The sequence below is a fragment of the Nansenia antarctica genome, assembly GCF_963989245.1.
Source record: "Nansenia antarctica genome assembly, chromosome: 2".
Taxonomy (NCBI): domain Eukaryota; kingdom Metazoa; phylum Chordata; class Actinopteri; order Argentiniformes; family Microstomatidae; genus Nansenia; species Nansenia antarctica.
In genome coordinates this window covers 79,394,519-79,411,481 of record NC_137675.1, presented here as the reverse complement: position 1 = coordinate 79,411,481, position 16,963 = coordinate 79,394,519, and the positions used below count along the sequence as shown (strand labels likewise).

Here is a 16,963-nt window from a genome sequence, read left to right as displayed (position 1 = left end):
TGAACAACCTTCGTGAGCAGTTGAAGGCTGATAGCACATGCTCTGCGCTGATGGAGTACTGCAAAGAAGGCTGGCCAGACAAAAGCAGACTACAGGGAGTGTTAAGACACTACTGGGCTGAGCGTGCGGTGCTGAGCATACATGATGGACTGCTGTTGAGGGGATCTAGGCTGGTCATTCCAGCGGCCATGAGAGATGACGTGCTGGCGAGACTACATGAGGGGCACCTGGGAGTGACAAAGTGTAGAGACCGGGCCAAGCAGACGGTATGGTGGCCAGGACTCAGCAGCCAGCTGAATGAACTGGTGCTGAAATGTAGAACATGCATCCAGGAGCGGACAAACGTCAGAGAGCCACTTATGCCAACTAAGCTGCCGGACAGGCCGTGGCAGAGACTGGGAGCGGACCTGTTCACACTGGAAAGTAGGAATTATCTACTAGTAGTGGATTATTACTCAAGATATGTGGAGATTGCACAGATGACACCCACAAGGTCCGTGGATGTAATAGTGCATTTCAAATCAATGTTTGCACGCCATGGTATCCCTGAAGTACTCCAGACTGACAATGGCCCACAGTTTTCAGGAGGACACTTCACAGCCTTTGCAGAGGAGTATGGCTTTAGACACGTCACAACCAGCCCCAGGTTCCCTCAGAGTAATGGGGAAGCAGAACGTGCGGTGCAAACAGTGAAGAACCTGCTGAAGAAAGCATCAGACCCGTATTGTGCGTTGCTGGCTTACCGAGCGACCCCTCTGCAGAACGGCTACAGTCCTGCTCAGCTGTTGATGGGGCGCCAACTCCGCACGACAGTTCCGACCCTTCCCACTTTGTTGGATCCGGCTCTGCCTGACTATGTGAGGGTGGATGCTAGTGAAAGGGAGAAGATGTGGACTGATGCAAGGAACTTTGACAGGCGACACGGAGCGAAGAACCTGGAGGCACTGGCACCCGGAGAAGATGTGTGGATCACTGACGCAAAGGTCCAGGGCAAGGTGCTAGCAGCACACCACACTCCGCGGTCCTATGTTGTCGAGACACCTCAGGGCACGCTGAGGAGAAACCGACATCACTTGGTGACACTACACCATGACCGGGAGGGGGTTCACATGGAAGAGCCTGCAGTAGCGGCTCATGGAGAGTCAGAACCATCAGAGACTACTTCACCATCAGAGACTACTTCACCCAGCAGACAGGTCTCCACGAGTCCTACCAGAACAAGGTCTGGGAGAGAGGTTAGGAAACCAAGTAAACTTGATCTGTGACATGATCCATGTAATGTGAAACTGTTCTTGTTATGTTATTATTAGAGCAAGAGTAGTATGTTATATAAGTTAATTAAAACATGTAGTCTACCCTTTGTTCTCAAGAAAGGGAGATGTGGTATTATGCATGATAGGAGATGCATTATGGGGAATGACCCGAGGCACTGTTGAGCCGAGTGTGGATTAAACTGGTTGAGTTAAACGTGCGCAAGTTGTCCGAGTCCAATAATTATATTATAACTTCACAGCAACCATAGGATACCCCTTACATTTAGACTGTACACACAGTCAGTCCTAACATCACCACTAGACAACCATAGGATACCCCTTACATTTAGACAAGGGTACACACAGTCAATCAACCACCTGCTTCAGTGCAACAAGAATTGGGTTAACTAGTTCCTATGATTATGTACGTGACTACAGGTGGTCAGAATCAGATACCTGGTTGAAAGTAAAATACTTTGAACATCCCTGCATATATATATATACATGAAAACACAAAAGGGCATATCAATTCAGCACATTTATTTATACATTACTTGACACCATGATGTCAACAGCGCAATGTACCAGCGATCATTTCAAAACGGAGATAACCGAGGCTGCGTTCGTAAATACGCTCTGAAAATCTGATCACCACTTATGGAATGCCTCTTGTCCAATCAAATGACTTGGTCACTTTATGACGTTGCACCTAGTGTGCGTTCCGGCGCTCTCAGAGAGGAAACAAGTCAACTCCGACATGGATATAACGATTGTGCGCATGCGCCAACGTCTAACACGGGAAAATATTTAAACGGGAGCACAGCGGGAAATAAAGGTAAAATACGGGAGAATCCCGGGAAAAACGGGAGGGTTGACAGGTATGATATTATTACATTGTAGGTCATATCTCATGAATAGATCCACTCCACTGGACTGAAAGGAAGTCAGAAAGAAGACCAGGAAGTAGTAGTTTTAGTGAGTGGTAATGGCCTACTCTAACTACAGCAGCCTGAATAGGGCTCAGCTCACCTTTGATTATCTACACACCAACTCGTAAGTACCATCTTGGGGAAAATACACCCAATACATACCACACATGCATCACACCCAGACCAATTCTCACGCCACCAATGTTCACTTTGCCCAACATGCCGACTTATGTTTTGAAGGTTTTCTAGGCCTATGGAATAACTGTTTACTAATGACTGCAGTCAGGTTATTTTTATTTAATTTTTTATTTAACCTTTATTTAACCAGGCAAACATGTAAGAACAAATTATTATTTACAAATGCAGCCTGACCAAAAAGCAATGGCTCTTTGGGGTGTGGTGGTACTGTATCCATTTTACCCTCAGTCTGTGACTTGCACTGCACATGATCCATAACAAGGTGACCTGCATGATTCCAAAGAAAAAACAGAGCTTTGAACATGTTACATGAACCATTTGTATGCTGGTGGATTTTGAGATGAAGCCACTCACTAGTGGTCTCCTGAGCCCAGGGCTTCACTGTCTTATCAGTGTAATCCAGAATCGTAGGGGCTCCAACACAGTTTAAAAGCTAAGTTAGAATAGACACTATGGATGACTATATGAAACCTGCTTTCTGGGCACCACTGAGTCTGAAGACAATGGAAGGATGGGGGGGGGGGGGGTCAGGAGGAATGACGTTGACTGCTACGGAACAATGATTGAGTACATAAAACTGAGCAACACCTGTTTAAAACCCCTGTGAACCGCTGGGATGTTATATAATTTGGTGCTGATGTTCCAAGGTCACTGCTATGTGACAGCCAGACATGAGATTCTCTTTCTATAGCTGCTGTGGCTTACAAAACAAGATTAGGATTCAGATTCACCATAGAGGCCAGGTAGAGCCTGGACATTAACACCATCAAACAATACTGCAAGGATCAACTTTATCTTATGCCACCTGGTGCATGTAAGGCCCCTATTCAATGTGCATCAGCGTACAGTGTACAGAAGCGAGCGTGGCGCAGAGGACCAAACCACAGACCATGTTATCCTGGATTGCCCGGTGTACCACCCACCCAACGGGATGCATGGTCTGTCGGTATTAGATGACGAGACGATGACGTGGCTTCTGGAGTGGAGGGGTGTCCAGAAATATAGCCCGGGTGAGCCCCTCAACCAGGTCTCGGGGTGGTAAAAGGGTAGCCCCTCTGCCCCGAGCCTGGTGGAGTGGAGAGGAAAACAACTACCCATACGCCGAAGAAGAGGCGTACATCTCTTAATCATTGGGGTTAAGAGTGTAAACATAATGCAAGAGAATTCAAGAACATGGTCTAAGACTGGTATGGACCAAGGCAAATACCAGTGGCAGACCATCCCTCCTCATTGAAGTGTTTTTGTATTTCCTGTATCAAGAATGAGCTGACACTATCCATCCCCTACAATAATCAAAAGGAAAATACTAGAGTATGTTAAATGTAATGGGAGGAAGAGGTCTGACGGGCCAGATGAGACTTTTTGGGGAGGACAGGGGAACCCCGAGGAATGTCAATGAAGCCCCAGTATGCACAGGAGAGGAAACCCCTCGCAAAGTTGAAACAACTCCACGTTCGCAGGAGAGGGAAGCAGTGCTCCTGGGAATCAGTTGAGACTTGCTGCTGATATTCAAGGTGTCAATGCTGAGAGAGACAGCTAAATGTTTGTCTTCAAATCAGTCAGATGTTATGAGAGCATAATTTGAATTATGAGAATCATAATTATCAAACTGCACAAGAGAAAGTTGTTTTAATCACAAGCAGATGAATTAAACTCTGAGCTTTCTAGATACCTCGATTGAGAGAGCACACAGAGAACCCAAATGCTTCTTAATTGTGCTGGGAATCTCAGCCAGCCGCTGTGTAGCAGACGTGTATCAGCTAGACAGTGTTGGCTTCTCTGGTGCTTTGTCAACCCAAATACGCTCGGCAACAAGTAGGCCTACTACTGCGAGCAGAAGATGGAGGGTCAATACCCACCGGTCTCTGCGGAGGAGGTCAAAGGGTGATGATTGCAGCAGTGTTGGCTTTACTATTGTGCTGCTGGAACGTCACTCCCTGGAGACATGTAAGTCCAAATGAGGATGACTAAGTAGTAAATGAAGGAAGATGCTGTGTGATGACTTTCCACAGTAAATTACAATGTACACTGAAGCCTGTTGATGGAGTAAGAAAAGGTTGTAGGCTTAGCACATCTTAAAAATATATTGTCAACTTCTTAAAATAATGGCTTATGTCACTTTTGAGGAGAATTATGTTTTTGTCTAAATATCATATATTCTATATTTGGTTCAGTTTTTCTCAACTTGAAAATATGACGTACACCATTATTTTAAGAAGGTGATGATATACAGGCTTAAGAAAAAGTGCAGATGTGATTTATCATATGAAGCCATTTTCCGCAACAATTTTTGCAACAGTCATTCAGGAGTGTTGATCTTCATTTTCTTACTACTGGACCCCTGGGTCCTACCCACTGATTTAGAGCCAACCATCACAGTACACAATCTGTCGCCCCCGCTATCCCTTACCACCACCCATAATCATTTCATACTACTTGCCCGCCTCTACCCAGACTTTCTTTGCCACTTAAATAAATGTTCAATTGAATTGACTGGTTGTTGTATGTTTCCAGGACAACCCACGAGTTTCTATTTGGAGCTCTGGCTGAGCTGGTGGACAACTCCAGGTAATAATGTCAATTGCTAAGGCCTTGAGTTTAATGACTCTTCTATTAACGATACACAACACTGTTCTCACTATGTATATGTGCTGCTAAATCACTTAAAATAAAACTTAGCAGTGTCAGGTTATGTTTACCCTGATCGGTCATACACCTGTCGATCATCTATCCTACAGGGATGCAAATGCAACCCGGATCGACATTTACACAGGTACGCCATGCACACACATATATATACACACACACACACACACACACACACACACACACACTCTCCGACTCCAACACACATCTACCATCATGTTCTAACCTGTATTGCACCTCCCCTGGCTGACAGAGAAGAGACAAGACCTCCGTGGAGGCTACATGCTCAGTTTCCTGGACGATGGGACAGGAATGGATCCCAGTGAGTGCTACACTGATGTCACTCATATACAATGACTTACAATAACAGGGCTCTAACTAACAGAGACTGAGGTCCAAGTTATACTAGCATGTCTCATGGTAGGGTTAGTCTAACAAGTCAGTGCAGCATTGAACCATGCTAATCGCTGGCTCTTTCTCTACATCTCACTCACTCTCTCTCTCTCTCTCCATCCTTCACTCTCAGATGAAGCTACTCATGTGATTCAGTTTGGGAAGTCCAGTAAGCGAACTCCAGAGTCCAATCACATCGGCCAGTACGGCAACGGGCTAAAATCGTAAGAGACATGTGGAACTCCCAGATGAAGCTGACAGACAGACCCCACTGAATAGATGTGTTGTGTCTTTGGAGGTTATTGACTTACTGTGGTGTGTCTGTTCTTTAGGGGCTCCATGCGTATTGGGAAGGACTTCATCTTGTTCACTAAGAAGGAGAACACACTCACCTGCCTGTTCCTGTCTAGAACATTCCATGAAGAGGAGGGGCTGGATGAGGTCAGGGGTCAGCTGTAGTGGTTTAATCTGGCAATAAAGTGTAGGATGTCTTTTGTTGAATCCCAAATGGACTCCTAGCATCCAGGCACTTTATGTAGATCTGAAAGGACTGGAGAGGTGTATCCAATAGGGCCATGATTTCACTAGTTTCTGTTGTTTATACCTATTCCATTCAGTGTGTATGGCCTGTACAATAATGCTGGTTATCTTCCCTCACACCGGCAAAGAACCGTTTCGGTTTGCATTTGCAAACCAAGTCTGGAACCGTCCGCCGCGTTCAGACCGAAACTGAAAAGTTGGTTCGCAGCGGGAATCTGAAAATAGTGGTTCTCAAGCGGGAACCAAAACGTAGAACAGTCACGTCGTCAGTAGGTGTGTCATATTCTAGGCTGCAAAGACCAGCAAGAAGGAAGGAGACCAAATGGAATCTAATCTAAATCTAATCATTAGTGATCAAAACAATTATCAAAAGTTTCATCATTCTCTCTATCTTCCTCACATGCTCAGCAAACACACACACTCACACAAGCGAACGCAAATTTCGTAAGCCATTTCTATTCCAGTAATGGAACAGCTGATTAGTAAGAGAACGCGTGTAGAAAGTGTCTTTTGTTTCGTTTCATAGAAAATAGTGTTTATTTCAGATACTGTAGTGGAAGATATTATCCTAATTTCCAGTGAAGTAGCCGCCATCTAGTTGTGACATTTTTGTTTATCCTGCCCCTTCATCACCCATCGTTGATGACGCGGATGGTTCTGGTTACACTGGTATGAACGCGGGCTGGTTCGCCAGACAGCATCAAGGTTCGGAGGTTCCCGAACACGAACGTGAAACGGAACAGTTCTTTGTCGGTGTGAAAGCCCTATGAGTGACTCCTCTGTCAGGCGATGAGGTTAGGACTCAGTAAGATGGAGATTGTCCTTTAAGCATTTGTGTAATATTCAGTTATTCCCTCCCCTGTCAGGTGATTGTGCCTCTCCCCACCTGGGAACTGAAGACCAGGCAGCCAGTCACAGCTGACCCTGAGAAGTATGCCATTGAGACAGAGCTCATTTACAAGTACTCTCCTTTTAAAACTGAACAACAGCTGATGGAGCAGTTCAACAAGATAGAAGGTAGCAGTGGTAAGTGTGTGTGTGTGTGTGTGTGTGTGTGTGTTTTGCCGGGAGGGGGGGGGCAGCTGTGTGTTTTAACAGCAGTCATTTGTGTGTAGGTACTCTGGTGATCATCTATAATCTGAAGCTGATGGATACTAGAGAACCAGAGTTGGATGTAGAGACAGGATATTCTGATGGCTGGGACTCCAGCAGAGGGAGTGTGAGTATTAGTGTGTGTGTGTGTGTGTGTGTGTGTGTGTGTGTTTTCATGCGTGCATGATAGCATGAGGGGGGGGGGGGGGGGGGACATAAACATGAGGGGGGGAAATATATATTTTGGATAAACATTTGTACTGTAAATGTGCATGACTAACCTGTACTTAAGGTAGTGATCAAGACTATGTGTGTGTAGTGATAGCATCACTTCCATCCCCACAGTAAGCCAGAGCGGCGATCATTCCGAGCATACGCAGCTGTTCTGTACATTGACCCACGCATGAGGATCTTCATTCAAGGACACAAAGTCAGGACCAAGAGAATGTCCTGCTGCCTTTATAAACCTAGGTAACACACACACACTTCACAAAGAGGTCTTCGTGCACCTCATAGAAATCCAGGTGCACTCTATACAGTCTATACAACAACTGTGTCTGTGTGTCATCAGGGTGTATAAGTACACGTCAACTCGCTTCAAAACCCGTGCTGAGCAGGAAGTGAAGAAGGCTGACCACCTTGCTAAGATCGGTGAGTCTCCATTCGAAATAACTATTTTAACTCTCAGAACCCTTTTCTACACACTTAAACCACCTGTGCTGTTTGGCTGAATGCGTGTATGTGTCTTTCAGCTGACGAGAAGGCTCGCGAGGCGGAGAGTAAGAGTTTAGCTCTGGAGGCCAAACATGGCGATGACCTGTCCAGAGATGCACGGGTAAGAACACACACACACACACACACACACATACAAAAAGAACCATCACATTGTTGCATGGAAGTTATTGTTCTTTCTTAATTCTATAAACATGGCAATATCTTGCAACCCACTTGCAATATCATGCCCGGTCCTCTTCCCCAGGCCATGCTGAGGAAAGCCCAGGAGTTGGCCTTGATGCTTCGTGGAGATGCCGAGATGAAGAGGAAGATCCAGGAGACCAAACAGAAGTCAGTCGAGACGATCATTTACATTTACATTTTTGGCATTTAGCAGACACCTTATTCCAATCGATACATTTGACTAAGCAAGTGAATCATAAATTCACCTGTCGTAGCAAGAAGAGTAATCTAGCTCAGGCCAGGGGCCATTGGCAGTCGTGAAGACAATAAAAACAATTGTTTAAATGCAAGGGTTTATTTATTTACAGAAGTCAGTCTACCTTATAAATAAACAAATAAAATTAAGCTAGTTACAACTATAAAACGTACACATCCCTACTTCTCTCTCTCTCTCTCTCTTTCTCTCTCTCTCTCTCCACCCCTCTTCCCAACGCTTCTCTTTCTCTACCCCCCTCAGAGCATTAAAGGAGCCTAAGGAGCTGAGTTTTATCTTTGGGGTGAACATCGGGCAGAGGGACCTGGATGGGATGTTTGTGTATAACTGCTCTCGCCTCATCAAACTATACGAAAAAACAGGGCCTCAACTGGAGGGAGGAATGTGAGTCACACACACACACACACACACGTACAGTATGTAACTGAAGAGGAAGTATGCTAACTGTGGACTCTTAATGCTTAACTCTACTATCAACTATAAATGCGTATTTCTCTGTATGTATGTCAGGGCGTGTGGAGGTGTGGTGGGGGTTGTGGATGTTCCCTACCTGGTTCTGGAGCCCACTCACAACAAGCAGGACTTTGCAGATGCTAAAGAGTACCGACATCTTCTGAAAGCCATGGGAGAACACTTAGCCCAGTACTGGAAGGATAGCAACATCGGTGAGACTCACGCAACAGCAGAGTTACACTGACACAACCCCTTAACCACTATAGAATGGTTCAAATTGTTTCTGTTTTGTTGTGTGTGTGTGTGTGTGTGTGTGTGTGTGTTGTAGCTCAGAAGGGCATTGTTAAGTTTTGGGATGAGTTTGGGTACCTGTCTGCCAGCTGGTCCTCGACCCCCTCCTCAGAGCAGAGGTACAAGAGACGCCGTGCCATGGAGATACCACTCACTATACAGTGTGGTAAGTTGCACTCACGCACACAGTAACTTTCAGCACATATACAAAGACACTGATCTCCTTCTCTCCATCCCCTACAGATAAGTGTTTAAAGTGGAGGACTCTGCCATTCCAAATGGATGCAGTGGATAAACGATATCCAGACAGATGGGTGTGTCTGATGAACCCTGACAGCACCCAGGATAGGTACACAGAGAGACACCCACTATTACATATAGTCACCTTCTTAAAATAAAAAAAATAAAAAATCACTTTTGAGGAAAATTATGTTTTTGCCTAAATATCATATATTCTAGATTTGGTTCAGTTTATTCAGACTTTTGCAACACTTTAGAAATATGATGTAAGCCATTATTTTAAGAAGGTGACAATATGTGTATGCGCTACTGATATGATGGAACTATTGGCATCATTGTGTGTGTGTGTGTGTGTGTGTGTGTGCGTTCTGGTGTTTTAGGTGTGATGCGGCTGAGCAAAAGCAGAATGTACCGTATGGAGTTCTAAAGAAGGACAAGCAGACAACTGAGGACAAACAAAAAGAGCTCACAGATAAGATCAAACAACAGCAGGAGAAACTACAGGCACTTCAGGTAGACACACAGTTACATAAACATGCACACTCCTTTTTCAGAGGGGAACTTTCTCATGTTTGTTGATTAAATAGACTTGAGCCCAAACTGTTTTTGATGAATGGCGTAAATCTGCACCCCCTAATTGGTGTGTGTGTCTGTGTCTGTGTGTGTCTGTGTGTGTCTGTGTGTCCGTCCGTCCTCGTGTCCTCAGAAAACTAGTACTATCAGGTCTTCAGCAGATGTGCGGAAGTTACCTTTGGATGTCAGCTTGAGACCTAACACAGAGAACTCTTCTCAGGTACCTCACACTGGTACATACTCTCTCTCTTGCTTTCTAAATATAATATAATATATACATATATCAATCTCCTGTTCTCTGGGTCTCCTAGGCAACCAGGTCGTCAGAGCGAGTGACACGCCCCCGCTCTCCCCCCTTACCCGCCGTCCTCAAAAAAAAAAAAAACTTCCCTCCATCCTTCAGCCGCAAACCCACTGATGTCCGGACTGCTGCTGCAGCTCCCTCTCCACCCCCTGCTCCCAAAGCTGACCTATCTAAAGCCAGAGCTGCAACAAAGCTCCCACCCCCAGCTGCAAAACCCACCCCCAAAGCACCTGCCAAGACCCCTGCCAAGCCCCCTCCACCCAGCCGCAGCTCACGGGTAAGTGTGTGGTGGAATTCATCAGCTTGCTGGGTCAGGGTTTGTTTTTGTGACTATTTGGTTTATACTTCAACCAAAAGTGTTGGCTAGGTGAACAGTAAGATCCATGAAATTGAAAAATTCACAAAACACACACACATGGATAAGTCATGGTCAACTGTAGTTTGTGCTTGTTTATAAAGGGCTGGTATGATTTGCTGGCTGAAATGCGGACGAGCGGGAACTACGTAACAAGACTTGATTTTCACTTTCAACATGTGTTTAAAACCTGTGTTCTGACAACAGAGTATTGTCTGCTGCTATAAAAACACCTATGGCCTTTGTTGTGGCCTGGTCTAAATAGGTAGCGTAAATGCCACAGCTGGTTTCCATTTCACTCAGTTTTTTCTTGTACCTGTGATGTTCACATTCGGGTGATGCCGACTCAAATGAGTGAACAAGTTCGACGTACAGCCAGCTACATACCCGATCACAGTTGAACAATGCCGGCATATAGCTTTGGTCCGATCCACCTGTCTTTGTCCATCGTCATTGTAGGTAACCGAGAAACCGTAGTTTTCCCAAAAAGGAGATTTAAGGGAAGCTAGAGGAACTTCAAGCTCTAGTTTATCTGTGTTCGCCATAACGACTGCTAAATTACTAACGATCTCTCTGTGGCGTGTGTGCACATGCGTACTGGCTGAGATTACTTTTCTGTGCGTGATTAATATATATTTTAAAAATAAAATAGTGCTACAGAACCAACATTAGTTCTGTCCGTTTAATTTGCGTTTATTTGGGAAAATGTAAAAAATCGACTGACCATCAGGAACAAATAATCGGTTATTCTGTCCCATCCCCAGAAAGCAGTTATGGTAGTAAGGTCTCTCTGTATGTATGGTATGGTATGGTCTCTCTGCAGACTCCAGCCAAATCCTCTCCTGCCAAACCAACCACACCTGCTAGCAGCCAACGCAAGAGAGTGATAGAGCAGGAAGAGAGTGAGGAAGAAGAGGAAGAAGAAGAAGATAGTGAGGAAGAGGAACCACAGCTCAAGAAATCCAAGATAGCATCGGCAGTTGGGAATCGTGGTAAAGCTGTTGAGAAGGCATCTCCAGCCAAACGGGGCAAGGTGACAGAGGTATGTATGCACGCACATACATACACACACACTAAACTACTTCTCAGACTTCCAAGTGTGTTGAGAGCATACATCTTTCTCTGTTAAGACCCTGGTCAAGTCAACTGTCCAGCAGATTCAGTCTCAGTTTTGTGTTGTTTCACAGTGTCAATTCATCACATTTTCAGTTGAGTTATAGTGATGGCAAGAAGAACCTTGCTTAGCACGTATAGACAGACAGATAGACAGACCAAAAGATGGAAAGACCTATCGTTAAGGAGGAAGTAAATGAATGAGGGCACATGAAAAGGAAAAAGGATGGAGTAGTGTTAGAAGAAGAGAGAGAAGAAAAAGAAGGCTGCCTTGGCTGAGAAGAAGTGGAGGTCCTTCAAAGACAACCAAGAAAGGAGATATAAAAGCACGTCAGTCCATGACAAACGTGTCAGAAGTGAGCAGGCCTCTATTAAAGCAGAGTGACTTGGAGGGTAGTCTCTATTATGAATGTGGACTCCACTATGTATGCTAGCTGGTGCTTTCTCAAGTCCCCAAACAGTGATAGCAAATGAAGAGACGGCTAGAGTTCCACAGCTGCCCCATGGTGCAGGTCTTCATGCAACGTTGAAGTGGAACAGCAAGACTGCAGCTGCATTCAGACCCACTCTGCTGTTGACCTTGTAGGTGGTCATGCCCCCTGCCAGCACTAAGTTCCCCCAGCCTGAGAAGAAGAGTGTAACCATGGCAACATCCCGGCCGACCCCTGCGACACCGCCCCTGACTGGCAGAGCATTGCCCTCCTCCACCCCTAAACTCACCCCCACCCCACAGCCTGGGGCTAAAGCCAAGGTACACACACACATACACACACACACACACACACACACACACACACACACACCTTACAGCCTCCATGACCTAACCCCCCACCCTTCAGCTGAGGACCAAGGTACTCACTACTGTCTGTAACCCTCACCTTCAGCCAAGACCAAGGGCTCTTCTCCTTCTCAACTAACTCAACTACTAAGTAGAATGGGTCCTGTCTTCTACTAACTCTGCTATATATGGAATGGGTTCTCTCCAGCTCTCCTTATTGACTTGAAATGACAAGTCGTGATGGGTCCTGTCCTTCTCCCCTAACTCTACTCTAAATGGAATGGGTCCTGCCCTACTCCTATCTACTCTTTATGGAATTGTCTCAACTCTAAATGGAATGGGTCCTCTCCTTCTCACTTTGGATTTTGGTGTCTCTTTTCTATTTCCATCCCTGTGTTTTCTACACAGACATGGTCAGGACCAGCTCCTGACAAGACACGCTGAGTGACTGTCCAGTGGATAGGTTCTGGTATAATTCTGGGTTGTGAGCGTTTTTAAATGTACTGTGTTTTCATGTATTGTGTTGTGCATCTTTCAGGTGTCTGATAGTGATGAGGGGGAGGACCCAGCAAAGGATCTGAAGAATGCTCAGAAAGGTGAGAGATGCCAGGTGGTCTACAGAGTTCCACAGCTGAACACACAGTGGGACAACAGGACTTGGGATGTACACAAATGCTTATGCTCTGAAATGCATCCATAGTCCCTGTAATGAAATTGTGTATGTGTGTACATGTGTATTATCTCCTGTAGATAAGGGTTTGCTGGTGGAGGTGCGTGTGAGTAAGGAGTGGTACACCGGCAGAGTGGTTGCCATAGAGACCAGTAAGCAGAGTGTTCATTGGAAGGTGAAGTTTGACTACGTGCCCAGATCCACCCCCAAGGATCGCTGGTACGGTCACTCTTAGAGAGAGAGGCATAAAGACATAAATATGTATGCATTCTCTCTGTTCTCTTACACATCTGTGTGTGTCTGTAGGGTGTTCAAGGGCAGTGAGGAGGTGAGGTTGATGCGCCCCCCCTCCCCCATCACTCAGACCCCTGACACACAGCAGGAGACAGAAAAAGGAACCGCCCCCATGGAACCTGACACCAACCAACCAGGAACCAGTCGAGAGGTGACCGACAGCCTGGTCACCATGATGAGGTAAGCTAACAATGTCATCACTGGTATTGCTGTATTGTTTGGATATGATGTAACTGCTGCTGTATGATGGTGTGTGCGTGGTGTGTCTCCAGGACACTGCTTTGTTATTTCTTTCCTACTGATTTCCGGATCCCAAAAGATGACGTCAACAGTATGACAGCAGAGGAGCTGGTGGCCTTCCCCATGGTAAGACTGACCGCTGATTTGTACACACAACCCTTACCGTGATCCTCAGTTATAGAGATCTAATCTGGTCTCTCCGGGCTTTGATCTGCAAGGTTCTTAAAAATCTGACAAATCATGGTGTCATGGAGGTGAGGTTCCAAATGGAAAAACGGTTGAAAAAATCCCTCGGATGTTTGTAAATGTTCACTTGCTGTTGCACTACTACTACGACTGTTTTATATCTTAAATGGATATTGCACTGATTGGCATCTGTGAGAGCCACATTTCAGGTTTTATAAGGGGTTGATTTTCTTGTCACCATACCAGGTAGACAATAAAAAAAAGTTCTATAGTATTCACTCTCTGTTGGTATTTTTTCCTGTTTTACAAAGGTTTTGAGCAGTGCCAGACTAAGTGTTAGCAATAATTTTACATCGAGGTGAGTATGCGGCTCAAAAAACATGTTTTTTTGTTTTGTTTTTTCAAACGCCGTGGTATCGGATCGGTACTCGGTATCGGCAAGTACTGCACGGTCAGGTATCGGTATCGGTATCGGGATCAAAAAATGGTATCGGAACAACACTAGTTTTAAGTTTCATTTGGTTTCTTCAAATTTCTTCACACAATCATTGCCCATCGCTCGCGAGGTAGATGACAGCAAGCATACTGAAGAAGTGGAAGTTAGAGGGAACGCATGTGGAGAAGCTAAACAAAGCTGATTTGGCAAAGTGAATGCAAACAGAAGAGATGGATTATCACGAATGGAAGAGATGCATGCGTGCAATAATGTATCTGTATCTAATCCTGTCTGTGTGTCCCTGTAGAAGGAGTATTTTCAACAGTACGAGTTGGGTCTTCAGTCAATGTGTAACTCGTACCAGAGCAGAGCTGATGCCAGGGCCAAAGCTGTGGAGGAGAAGAGCAGCAGTGCTGAGACTAAGTTGAGGGAGGCCGATGAGAAACTACAGAAATTACAGAAACTACGAACCAACATTGTAGCTCTGGTACAGAAAGTACAGGAGGTAGTTATACACACACTGTCTCTCAGACTTACTTACATACACACACACACACACACACACACACACACACACATATACAGTCATACGCTGAACACTAATGTCTCTCCTTCCCTCCTGTAGGACATTGACATAAACACAGATGATGAACTGGACGCTTACATAGAATACTTGCTCACCGAGGGAGATTAGAAAAGAGAAGAGGAGAGAAGAATGAACAGAGACAAACACAGACAAAGGGCCCTATTACTGACTGTAATTATTAGTGACTGTTCACTGTGTTCATTTTGGTCTGAAAGATATTGTCTGGATTGCAACTAACTGGCTTTTCTGTTTTGAGTTATTTAAAATGATTTGTTCATAGTATCAAAGAGGATGCGTCAGTGGCCAAGTTTCTTCTAACGGACATTTTTAACATGTCATGGAAAGTTTTATTAAAAGATGGACATGTTGGCTGAACAAAAGATGCTGTATTTTTGACTAATCTCTATATGAAGCAACAATAAAAACAGGTTCCCAGACAACTTTACTACATGCTTATTATGTTATGTCATTACGTTGTCACTACATATAAACATCTTGAATATCATATGCATTATTACTGTGAAGTGAAGGACTGAAGTGAGTGTCGAAGCCCAAGTCTTCGAATGTCAGAGGTAATGTAGAATAGTTAGTGTACGTATTAAGTTTTGAATCTTGTAAAACAAAGGATGGTTCAGGGGCTCCCTACGTTACCAGCTTTGCCGAATGGCAAGGCAAGTTTATTTGTATAGCACATTTCATACAACAGGGGCAATTCAAAGTGCTTTACATACATTATTTAAAAATACAGCAAGAGGAGCATAAGAAAATAAAAATTACAATGAATAAAAGCAAATATAAGAAGTAAATAGATAAAACATTTAAAAAGACAATAGTTAATGGAAAAAAGACATTGATAGAAGTGTTTGTGTTTAATCATAACTGGTGCAAAACATGAAGGTTTTTAGCTTAGATTTAAATATTTTAAGGGTTTGGGCCTGTTTGATTTCTTCAGGGAGATTGTTCCAGGAGCATGCAGCTGTGTGACTGAAAGCTGCTGCACCGTGTTTTGTTTTTACTCTTGGAATTATTAGCTGATTAGTCTCAGCTGACCTTATATTAGGGACCTTGCGGGAATATAGGGTGGGAGGAGATCTGATATGTATTTTGGTCCAAGACCATTTTGTGATTAGTATGTAATTAGGAGGATTTTGAATTCAATTCTCTGAGAGACTGGTAGCCAGTGCAGGGATCTCAGGATTGGTGTAATGTGTTTTTGTTAGGACCCTAACAGCAGCGTTTTGGATGACCTGCAATTTACGAACAGCTCCTTTAGATAGGCCTGTTAGTAGACCATTACAATAATCGAGACTACTCGAAACAAATGCATGGATGAGTTTTTCAAGGTCTTGCTTGGACATGAAACCTCTCATTCTTGTTATGTTTTTCAGGTGATAGTAGGCTGATTTAGTTATCGAATTTATGTGGCTGTTGATGTTTAGATCGGAGTCTAGAATTACACCAAGATTTCTGACCTGTTTTTTAGTTTGAAGAGAGAGAGAATCAAGTTTTGCACTGACTTTCGATGGTATTTTTTCCTGTTTTACAAAGGTTTTGAGCAGTGCCAGACTAAGTGTTAGCAATAATTTTACATCGAGGTGAGTATGCGACTCCAAAAAAAAAAAAAATGTTTTGTTTTTTCAAACGCCGTGGGATCGGATCGGTACTCGGTATCGGCAAGTACTGTACGGTCAGGTATCGGTATCGGTATCGGGATCAAAAAATGGTATCGGAACAACACTAATTACAATGAGTCTGTCCTCCAATTTCTACCTCCAACAGTCTCCCCTGGTGTAGGCCTATGAGTAACCTAACCCTAACCCCTTGTTACAGATTAGTGTTTGACCTGCTGGAAGCCACACAGGGAGTCCTGGCGCTGACAGACACAAAGCTGCGGAGTTGGTACCTGTCCCTGCCTGTAGAGGACAGGAGCTTGATACAAGGTGGGGACTTGACACGTCTGTGTTGGAGACACTAGCTCAAAGCCCCACTCTCCATCAGTGGAGGCAGATATCAGGACGGGCTCAGTGTAAAGCATGGAATGAGGAATGCTATCAAACACATAGGTGTTTGATACCTTTCCTCACTTAATGCCATGCGTTACATACAGTAAGCCTGTCCTCTGATTTATACCTCCACTGCTCTCTGTGATGGACAATGGGGAGGTGTGTTGTGTTCCCAACCCAGTAACGGCTACAGTAACAATACATTTCTGACATGGGTAG

General features: G+C 44.6%; 1 pseudogene across 1 annotated transcript; it reads left to right on the top strand.

The window, feature by feature from the left end:
• The first annotated feature begins 2,238 nt into the window (after positions 1-2,238).
• Positions 2,239-14,849, top strand: LOC308151663 (ATPase MORC2-like; annotated as a pseudogene). Its single transcript has 27 exons — positions 2,239-2,306; positions 4,895-4,948; positions 5,119-5,153; positions 5,280-5,348; positions 5,553-5,643; positions 5,752-5,860; positions 6,826-6,985; positions 7,075-7,178; positions 7,397-7,522; positions 7,623-7,702; positions 7,804-7,886; positions 8,031-8,116; positions 8,466-8,606; positions 8,733-8,887; positions 9,004-9,132; positions 9,210-9,315; positions 9,587-9,719; positions 9,913-9,999; positions 10,091-10,360; positions 11,262-11,480; positions 12,138-12,302; positions 12,868-12,925; positions 13,080-13,218; positions 13,306-13,473; positions 13,566-13,659; positions 14,463-14,660; positions 14,781-14,849. The product of its transcript is annotated as an ATPase MORC2-like (transcript).
• The last annotated feature ends 2,114 nt before the right edge of the window (positions 14,850-16,963 follow it).